Source organism: Ruditapes philippinarum, unplaced genomic scaffold (genome assembly GCF_026571515.1).
Source record: "Ruditapes philippinarum isolate M1 unplaced genomic scaffold, ASM2657151v2 ctg1239_1_1_1_1, whole genome shotgun sequence".
Classification (NCBI taxonomy): Eukaryota; Metazoa; Mollusca; class Bivalvia; order Venerida; family Veneridae; genus Ruditapes; species Ruditapes philippinarum.
This window is the reverse complement of record NW_026866030.1, coordinates 378,601-390,634: the sequence shown is the minus strand read 5'-3', so window position 1 is coordinate 390,634 and position 12,034 is coordinate 378,601. Positions and strand designations below refer to the sequence as shown.

At 31.1% G+C, this 12,034-nt stretch overlaps 1 protein-coding gene across 9 annotated transcripts in view; it reads right to left on the bottom strand.

Annotated features, from left to right (window-relative positions):
• Positions 1-12,034, bottom strand: part of LOC132731051 (pleckstrin homology-like domain family B member 1) — a 161,689-nt gene that overhangs the window by 19,743 nt on the left and 129,912 nt on the right. The gene's annotated exons all lie outside the window — the stretch shown is intronic.

The following is a 12,034-nucleotide window of genomic DNA, read 5'->3' as shown; positions in this document are numbered from 1 at the left end:
TTATATTTTTAGGTAAGACATTATGAACATAAAATGTTAGGTGAGTTTGTTTCTGATATTTAACTTATTCAATGTAAGTGACGGAAATATCACTTTCCTGTACAACAAAAACAGTGCCCAGATGTCTGCAGTCTCACCTGGATGCAGCCAGGCTAAACAGTCACTATACTATCTACTATTCACTTTTATTGTCAAGTTTTTTCAAAATTAAAATTGTTGGTTTTTCTATTTTGTTTACAACTATTTTAACAACTTTTTCACTCATCTTGGCAAATGATTCACCTAACGAGCTTTCCTGGATAACTAACCAGTAATTACCAATTCCTCAACCAGGGACTGACTGCTAATAGTCAACATGGTTTCCATGACAAAGGACCACTATTCTGAATGTACGATAACCATTGTCATAGAGAAGTTACGCCTCACTCTAGGATCAAACAAGCTAACCTCAGAATACTATCCAATGCTTTCTCTATACAGCTAAGTGGCTGGACTATAATTTAGCAAACTTAAACAATGGAGAATATGAAAATTAAAGAATAGCAAATTCATTATATTAAATTCAGCGGGTATTTAGATTAAGTTCCGAGCAAATTCCTTTCAATTATTGTAAATTCTGAATTCATTCTGTTATGTATCAAGCACATTAATAAGAACATGAAATTTTGGTCTCAATTTCCATGTCTCTGATCATAGTTATTATTGTATTAGTTAGCTACAGTGATTTAGTTATTACTTCTCATACATTATTTACTGGCCGCTGCACGTGTGATTACGTGAGATTATCACAATTATCTTCAGGATGATGTATTACTACTGCAGACGATTAGGACAGAAATATGTTAAGGTGATTATTCTTACATCCATATTGTCTCAGCTTAGGACAATTAAAGGGAGATAATTACAATTAAAGGGAGATAATTACCCCATCATCTTGTCTCTTGTCTTTTTGAGGTCAATTCAGGTACGTGGAACGAAAGAGCAGTAATTAAAAATAATTATCAAATTATGTCATTCCTTCATTCAGACAATTTATACTATATTTTCAGCAACTTGTGGATATATTTTCTTCCTATTTATTCTTGGATTGGAAAATAAAACTTACATTGAATTATAGATTGATTGGGTTTTACGTTGCGCTGACACAGTATAGGTCAAATGGCGATTTTCCAGCTTTACTGGTGGAGGAAGAGCTCATGTGCCCTTTCCTGCATAATGTCAGGCACTTACAGGCACTTGAGTAGAACTACAGATGTTCTGTGAGCTAGCTTGATTGGATCTTATGTCCTTGTAGGGATTCGAACCCATAGCAGTAAGAGGCAAGTGGTTTGAAGTCAATGTCTTTAACCACTCGGCCACAGACTCCCTAAGGGTTTATAGATAAAAATTATTTGACAACCACATGGCCCAATGCAAACTCTGTAAACAAATCCAAACTTCTCACCCTCTAAGTCAAAACGTTAAGACATAAATTGCTTCTGATAGGTTCCATTGATGTGTTGAACAAGCGCAATTAACAAAAGGTTAATAAATATCTTATAAAAAAAAACCATTAAAAAAAACATCATATTTCTAGGACTATCACCCTAACTAAGTAGCCAATAAAATGTTATGACAATGAACCTACTATTCTCCAAGAGATGAGATATATTTATATCTTCAACAACTGCCAGAGAACAATATCAATATTACTCCGGAAATTATCAATCATATATTTGGTCTTAAATAAGAAACTGTTTAATTAACACACATTAAAGGTACTCGTATACAGTTTCAGCTAAATTTCTCAAAACCATGATGAACCAGTTTGTGAAGTAATGAAAATAAATAAAATTAGGTACCTTTTCTCATAGTTTTAGTTTTAGGTCTTCAAGGAAGTGAACGAGTTCTTTTAGTACAGAACGTTTAAGCAAAGTTTCATGAAAATCCTTTAAAGAATTTGGGAGATATGGAGCGGAAACAAAATATAGACTCAAACATTTGACCTTGAGCCAAAATGACTGACTTATGCCATCTGCACATCATCTCAGTGGGCAAAACATTAGTTTCATGAAAATCTTTCAAAGAATGTGGGAGATATGGAGCAGACATGAAAATCTTACGGACAGACTGACTGACAAAGGGCATTCCTAGACCCCCACACCCCGCTTCATGGTAGGGGAATTAAAAACATATTTATAGTTTGTGAAATGTATAATCATTGACAATTCAGGTGAAACTTTAAATGTTACTGTAATTGTGCAAAATTTAAAAAGAATTTACTTTTTTCTTATCACCAAAATTCTTACATATTACTTAGTGAATGGAGTAAGAAATATTTCTGTGTAGTTCAACATTTCTTTCTTCTAGGTTAAAGCACTTCATTTGTCAACATAACATTTAAACAATTTTCAAGTTTTCATAAATAAAGAACGCAAATCTGTAGGCAAGCTGCTATGAGGAACATTGAAACTAATCTTTAGTCATGTATATTACCTTCAAGTTTCATTGGTCACAGTTAACCCATTTTTCCTTCATTGCAACTTTCTCTATTTTCATTCAAAAGGGTAACTACTTGTAAACAAAACTGAGGTAAAAGTACACCTGAGAATATTTGGTTTGATTTCAAGATATTTCAGATCAATAAATTCCTTTATGGTTTTGCCAGTTTATTCTAGAAAATTTAAATACTGTGCAATTTATCTACACAATAACCAAACAAAATCTGAATATTTATGAAATGAGATTGTACGCAATTTAAAATAGCCGTACTTGTATAATATTTATGAAATGTGATTGCACACAATTAAAAATAGCTGTACTGACTGTCCATACTTGTATAATATCTATGACATGTGATTGCACACAATTAAAAATAGCTGTACTGACTGTCCGTACTTGTATAATATCTATGAAATGTGATTGCAAACAATTAAAAATAGCTGTACTTGTATAATATTTATGAAATGTGATTGTACGCAATTTAAAATCATAGCCGTACTTGTATAATATTTATGAAATGTGATTGCACGCAATTAAAAATAGTCGTACTTGTATATTACAAATTTTATGAAATGTGATTGCACGCAATTAAAAATATCTGAACTTGTGCCACATAAAATTTTTTACCCAAGATTTTTTCTGTGATCAATTAATTTAAAGGTCACTAAAAATTCATGTCATGATATATTGGGTACATTTTCATAGGTCTGAATCAATACTGTATTATTAGGAGCTTCTTTTATTCTAACAGATTTAAAAGAGTCCTTAAAAGATCCACCAAATAAAGAACTGTTGTTAATTCACCATAAATTTTGACACCTGGTGCGTGGGATATGCTATAATTTAAGCCTGGTAGAAAATTGGTTTTACTAAAATCATAGCCTTGTAGAAAATTGGTTTTACTAAAATCATAGCCTTGTAGAAAATTGGTTTTACTAAAAACATTAGAAATGCCTGTTGAATTGAATCATACTTTGAGTACTGAATTGCCCATTGTGTCTTGTTTAACTGTTTTGAGAGAATGAAAGTGTGCTGTCATAAAAATCTTGTATGGCCAACATTTCAGTTATCTATTCATACATTTTTTTTCTACAAAATTTTCTCTTTTGCCAAGATTCCCAACAACAAAGAACCAACAATTTTTTACTCTTCAAAAGTTTGCTTTGTATATAATTATAGACACTAGCTTAACAATTTTCATTTCACAAATATGAACCTAAATCCATCTGATTAAAAGGTTAAATATTTCATTAGTTTTTCAGATTGAAAAATAAACTAATTATGTTTCTTGTAAAGCTAACAGATATAAACCTTGATAAGAGAAATATAATAAGTTGTATGAAGGTAATAGCTATTTTTAATAACTTACAAACTTTGTAATTAAGATGTAGCAATTTTTCATAGACACTAGGATTATGTTCATCAGAAGCTTTCATAGTATAAAATTGAAAAAAGGGAAGAATTGGACTTGCTAATCTCTGCACTGAATATTAGGAATATTGAATATGAAATTATGCTTTTGATTAACTTCAAATTGTAAAATGTTTCATGCCACATTTCATAATTAAACAGCCTGCAAGAGCATCTGAATTTGAACCATTTGTTATTCTACAATAATACTTAAAAATATAATCATTTATTTTGGCAGCAACGCCTTATTTTCTTCATGATGCATATAATGGTCTCATTTGCCTCCCATACATCAAAATAGTATCATCACAAAAATTGACTTGCTTACATATTTAAGTTTTATTCAGTAAATTACTGAATTCAAGATTTATAGGTCAGCTTTTGGTAGATAAATACATGAATGGTGACATGTCCAGTGTCCAATTAGATGGACCCTCATTAAGCCTAGAATACATACATCAACAACACTTCAAATGAAAATATCTACATGCATGTATTACCTTAACCCTTCAGCTGCTATAGGCAAGAGACCATACAGTTGTGTACTATTTGCTATTCAGTCTATACAATTATTTTGAAATTTTCCTTAAAAAAGATAAATGGTTTTAAGTCCATTTAAGACATAAGTGTGGTGTTTACAGAGAATAAAATATCTTACAAAGCACCTAGTCAGATGGTAAAGTACCGGAAACAAAAATTTTCCTTGAAAAAAAAATCAAAAGCAAATTGAAATCTTGAAACAAATTTAGAAATTTCCTCAGAATAAAGTGTTTATCTCTTTCTCAATTATCCTTATTCTAGCTGTTTTTATAAAGAGCTTAAAATGGGTGCGAATGACAAATTTAGCATTATAGCATATTAGACTTTATAAACACATTCCTAAGACAAAACTGGTATTACGGTGCACATTCTTCAATATTCTATTGCTTTTATAATACTTTAAAGTTTATTTTTTTGTTCTTAATCTTTAACCAGCTAAATTTGTGCAATGAATTTATCATTCTTTGAAGTTTTGAACAATCCATTCAAAGTTTACAGGACTTCACTTATTGCACAAAACTACTCAAATTGAGCCTACTAACAGTAAAGAGCCTGGTTGGACTACAAGACTAGCATGTTCAGGCTGGCCTGACTGTATACTAGTGGTAAAGGCTTAATTACCACAGTCATAATTGTATATTAGTGGTAAAGGCTTAATTACCACAGTCAGTACAAGTAGGTAAAGGGTTAATCAACTAGCTCTGCAAAACTTGGATCGGCAATTTAGTCCATTGTTGGTTCTCCATTACACTTCTATTTGGAAAGCACTGCTACCCTTGATTATAATTCAAATGCTAATTATCTCCCTCAATTGCAGATATGAATCTTAATAGGAAAATCATTTTGGACAAGATGAAAAATATTAAAAGCATCATTAAAACTGTTTCTTGTAAATTTTATTAATCATTTAATTAAGAAATATTACACAGCACAGGCAGCCTCCTTGGCTTTAAAGTAACTGATCAGCAAACCTGTAAACCTATTATTGTAAATCTGACATAAATAATTCAGACTTGCATTGTAAACAAGATGAACCTTATCTGTCTTTTATTACAAACCCAAAAACTAAAATTTACAAGGATATGTTAGTATTCACAAAATATAAATAAAATGTTTAATCTTTGTTTCGTCACTCAGTTCCCTAACTGTCAATCAATCTTTCCCCATACTAAGAAAGAATAATTTCATCACAGTGTATCGAAGGGTAAAATTTTCTTGAGCTCTCTCCGTGAAATTTCATTAATAATTCACAATTCAAGTTTACTTATAGATAAGTTTCCTTTTTCAGGCCGTAACTGATACAATTATGTCAATACAACTATTGCCCAATGATACGAACACGAAAAATGTGTCTACACATATGACTGTTCATTATTAACTAGAGCATATGTGTAATGTGTATGTGTGTATATGACTGTGCACCATCATATGTATAATAAGTTCATTAATATCACACATCAATTGAACATTCATTATGAAGCTTGCATAATGGGTGGTTTTTGTAGTTATCATTTTGAATTTACCACTAGAGCACTAGCTGTTCAGCCACCACATCTTTCCTGGGGAAACCATCAAATAGTTACTTCAAAACGTAGTACAGTGTGAATGACCTTACGAAATACATGATTCAAAGAAAATGACCTGCAATGTCTGGGAATCAAACCAGGGTTGCCCATTATTCACAGTTTTACCAATTGAGCTAACCTGGCAGTGTCTATATTGTGTATAATATATGAGCCATGTCATGACAAAACCAACATAGTGCGTTTGCGACCAGCATGGATCCAGACCAGTCTGTGCATCCGCGCAGTCTGATCAGGATCCATGCTGTTCGACAACAAACCCCTTACAAGTAGAGAAACTCAAAGCGAACAGCATGGATCCTGATCAGACTGCGCGGATGCACAGGCTGGTCTGGATCCATGCTGGTTGCAAACGCACTATGTTGGTTTTGTCATGACACGGCTCATATGTGCGTAAATATATATCATTATCACATACATGTCTGTAATCTTTATTTGAATAATTTATATGTGCACCTGCTTGTGCATATTATAGTCTTACGACATAAATAAATCATGTGTGCTTGCACATGTATCTTTATCATCATGCACATACATATAACATATGTTAACACATACATATATGTATATGTGTCATCTATATCAGCATAATTATATTGCATTTGTGTTGTATGATGTATTTGTGTCAATTAATTTGTGGCCGTGTTTTACGAATACATACATGCATATAATTCTATATATTACATGTAAATATATTATTGCCATATGTATAAGTATAGTGGGATTAAATCTAGTTGCCGGCTTTCCCATAATACATGTCATTAAATGAAAGAAAAGAATAATGCCATCAACATTATGTGGCCATAATTATACATGTATGTACAATTTGCGTTTTTTTAATCGGTCTACATTGCATGATTTTATGGCATTAAGTGCAGACAAATTCCAGTACTCAGTGGTTAACCACTTCCTGACAAATTACCGACTGCTAAAGTGTATGCCAGTTTTTTTAACCTGTCCTTTTTGAACAAAGACTGTATAACTAGGTCAGAACCTTCTGACCAACATTGTATTGTTTTACAGACATGACAATAAAATGTATTTGCATTACCCTGTTTTATGCATTTTTGTCTGGACTTCAGTAGTTTTATGGTCTATAAAACAATGCTTTCATTAAACTCTAAAAAAAATCTCTTAAAAACCTGTTTTTATACTATATATAGGACCTAAAATGTATATAACAAAAATAAATATCAATTATACATTAAAGTTAACATTTTCTCAGAAATCAAGCTGAAATATGATGAAATAAGTAACATTGAATTTTCAGTTTTATGGATGTAAAATAATCTTGTTATTTATCTACATTAACTTTATGATCTATTTATTACTTAGCACCTATCAAAATTCTATTTCTACTTTCAAGCCAGTTCTTTAAATAACCTCAAATCTCTGCAAGGTAATTACATATCCAAAACTTCTGCTTTCATTTTTATGATTTCCGATTTCCCAGTATGTACTTTACCGGAATCTAACACCCAAACATCCCACCAAATCTTACAAGACCAACATTTTCTTTTAGAACACTGAATCTTTTTCTAAATTTGCTTTTTATTTCTAATATAGTCACATCATTTCAGATATATAATTTCCTTAATTCAATTTTTTTCTTCTTCAATGTATCACTATCTCAATCCTCAAATTTCAAATATGCTTTTTACACTGTATGATGATTTGCTGGTTTTTCTCTTCTTTTTTGGTATACCTCAATTACTCGCAGCACCTAAAGTATAATTTCAAATTGTCTATTTTGCTTATACCTCAAGTGCAGAACTAATATAATCTCAAATTGCCCCCCTCACTTTAATTATATCTCCAGTCAAAGATACTGTCTCGATCCTAAATTAATAGCACAAATAATGACACCATGCAATTTCCAACTAAGTCTCACTTTTTCAATTGTCTATATAATTTCTTCTTCAAATCCAGTCTCATTCATTGCCCTCCGTGCTTAAATTTTCTTTACCAATCTTGGTTTTACTTTTAACTAACCAATTCTTAACCATTCATATCCAATGCATCACAAAGTTCATTTGTTTTACTCTGATAAACAAAGAAAATCATTTCCACTTGCTCTTCTTTCCTTGCCAGTCTCAATTCCCTTTCATCTCTTTCTTAAAAACATAAATTCTCTCTTTCTTACTGATCTTTTTCTCATTCCCACTTTCATTCATCCACAGGCTTACTTTTATAGCCATACATCTGGATCTCATACCAAAAGTGCTTCTTGATTTTGGAAATATGTTACTCCTTTGTTATTCACATGAAACATTTTTACCCCCCTCTCAACTTGTTAAATTTCTTAAATGGAGTGTTAGGACCATGAGCCAACAGAATAGCATATAGAGTAGAGAGCCTGTTCAATATGTGCAGGCTGGTCTGGCTTTATACAGGTGGCAAGGGGAATTGCTTCAGGGTAAAACTATAAGGTCCAAACTTGCTAGGACAAATTATCAACAAGGACAATTCAACTACAATGAAGATTATATAACCCAAAATCACACATCATAAACTTTTGTCATAAATGATAACCTTTGTGAAATATTCATAACCTTTCAGGTCATACTTTCATAACCTTAAAATCTAATAACCAATACATTAAAGTAATATTTTTATAACTCTAAAATCTCATTACAATAACCATTAAACCATATAAACAACATTACATCATGTATTGTCATAACCTTGGTTATATAGCTAAAAACCTTCAAATTATATAATATAACCTAACCATAACTTTACATCATATGAACATGACCTTTCAGTAATTATAACCATAACATGACATCATATTTCCATAACCTTAAGTTATATAGCTTTAACATTCAAAACTATTACCCATATCTTCTAATTTAAATAAACATAACTTTACACTTCTAAGTCATATCACCATAATCTGACATCATATGACCATTATCCTTTAGTCACATTGTTCTTACCTCCGCAACAGATATCCATAACCTTTAGATCATATAACCATAACCTTTAAGTCATGTATAACCATAACCTTTAATTCATATAACCATAGCCTTTAATTAATATATAACCATAACCTTTAAGTCATACATATAATCATAACCTTTAAGTCATATATAACCATAACCTTAAAGTCATATAACCATAACTTGACATCATATAACCGAACCTTTAAGTCATAAAGCTTTCACTTTCAAAACTTATAACTATAACCTTAAAATAATATCACTATAGCCAGAGAGCAATGCTTACCATAAGGTCATATATGATAACTTGAAAGTTATTTACTAAGTTAAATAATAACCATAATCATAAAAGTTATATTATAATCATCATAAAAACATTTTAACATTACTTAAAGGTTTTTGTTTAGTTTTGTTTTTGTTGGGTTTTACATTTACCTTAAAGTAACAAAACAATATAATTAGAGTCATATTACAATTATTTTAATCAAATTTAATGTTCAACTACCCCAATTTGAAAATTATGCAAAACATGACATTCTTCTGATTTCACTAGAAATACGAATCTGAAAATAAAATCCAATTTAAAACCTAACCAGCTTTCAAGAAGTTTCAGCAGCTGCTTATAATGGTAATAATACAATCCACATTTTAATCATCTTTTAGTGATTCAGTTACAGATATCATCATTAAATCAAGAATCCAATGTCATTGTATATTAATATTTATATTGTATCATTAATTCACTGACAGTGTAATTATCCTTGTTTCCTACTCACAAAAACTAGTAAATAACAAGTATAAACCACAAGCAGTAAAACATATGTCCTATTCTTATTGCACTAAAAGTGTCAAACACACGTAAAGAAGCGCAAATCCAATCTGAGCTTCATATCGCATATAAATAAACAAATCAAATTGCTAAAGAAAATATTTTCCATAGAAAACCACTTGAAATCTATCCGAGTATTGCATGACTAGTACAATAAGCAATTAAGTGTTCACGTTGTCCACATGCTCTCGGCACAGACTGTGTAACATCGCTAAATTGTTAACAGCTACAGACTGGTTAAACAATCAATATCTAGATGCCAAACTAATCTAATGAACCAAATCACTGACTAAGTAACAGTAAGATTGTCAAATAATATCATCCCAACATTTTCTCTTTTGTTTTCCGGCCAAAAAAAAAGAAGCATGGAACAAAAAACCTAGAAAAAATATCAATTTCCATTAATACGAAATACTATCTATAAAATAATGTAATCAGGTTTAAAATTATACATTCTAAATAAAAACAATAATTATGATTTGATTGGTTGATTTTATCAATTCAAACTAAGATTAGCCAATCAAAAGCATGGTATCAAAGTGCACTTTTGAACTTCAAATCAAAGTATGACTAATTTAATAAATTAATGTTAAGCAACTTTGCTTCTTTTTTTTTGCAAGCTAATTGATTGGTAATCAAATCATTTAAATTGAACTGAATAATTTAGGGCTTGGTGTTAAACTGTTGTAACTCCGTCTTTAAGTTGTACAAGTTAAAACCTTTTCCCATCAAGCCATTGTTATTGACTATTTTCTTTTAAACATCAAAGACTTGAATAATATTCCAGCAATATGATTTTATTGTAGCCTGACCTCATTAAAACTTAATGTAATGACCAGATTTACTCTCCACCTAACAATCAATTATCCTTTTATTTAGTAGTTCTTTGAATCAGTGTTTCTCTCATTGTAATGTATGAAACAGTACAACAATAGCACCACTTTTACTACAAACAGGCATTATAAAAACACATGATTTCCTATAGCTCACAGCTTCACTCCTTGTCAGACGAAATCCTTCAAACATGACTTTTATTAAGTGTAAACGTTTGTCGAACCATTTCATTTTGCCATATTTACTTAAAGCTCGTTAAAAAACGGATGCAAATTTTCCGAAAATAAACTATATCTGATAAATGTAAGAAGTCTTTGACATAAAAACTATATAAATAGAGTTTCTTAATTAAATTCGTATCTTAAAAAACAAATAAAGTATTCTCAAACAGAATTTAATAGTCTGACAGAATATCAGGGCATTAGAGTTAAATGGCTTGATATACATAACTTTACTTTGGTTAGAAATATTCTAGAGTTTAAATAACGAAATGAGAAAAACTTAAGGTCATTAAACTTTGCTTAATTGTCCAAATAATTTAATTGATTCACAAATATCTAGCAAATGCTATGTAATTATTTTATTTTACAACTCAGGGTTAAATGCTACACTTGCAGTCTAAATATTTATTATAATCTTTATACTCTCCCTCATACCAAACCACACCCTATTCCTCTGTAACACCCACAACCCCTCTCTCTCAATGACAAACCATTACTATTCTCCGCCTCCTCCAGCACTACTCCAGCTTTAAACAAACCACACCCTCCATTAATCAAAACCATGCCCCCTCTCTCCACACTCAAATCACAACTCTGTCATATCATTCATCTCTGTTGCAAGATTCACATATCCAAACTACCAACTTCTGTATGATAAATCTTACAATGCCTATTCCAGCTATTTTGCAAAAAGGCCCCTGGCTCTGACTGGGACAAATTGTGCATAAGAAGTTGAAAAACTGTTCGGGGTTATTAGGCAGTTATTGAGAATATTCTTTTGAAATTCTGTAAAAATTTGGCCATTATTAATTGGAAAATTAGGTCCCATTGAAAATGCCCTCCAAGTTACACTCTCCCGCCCTTTAACTAAACCAATTTATCTTGCTTAAGTCAGACCACATACTCTTCTGTCGCTATACTCTCTTGTTCTTCCCCCGCAAACATTACCTAAAACAATACCTAATTAAACTGGAAAGGTGTGCTTAACAGGAATGCAAATTGAGTAATGAAACTTCTAGTTGTTTGGTATCTAAGACAAATATAGGTGTCTCTCCTTACACAATGAATAATTTAATAATACACTGTCTTAGATTCTCTTTGAACTTCTTAATTCATGTAAGACAGAGTGCCTATCATTGTATCCTCATGACTGCCTAATCAATCTATACAGAGGTTCAGACAGTTACTTAACAA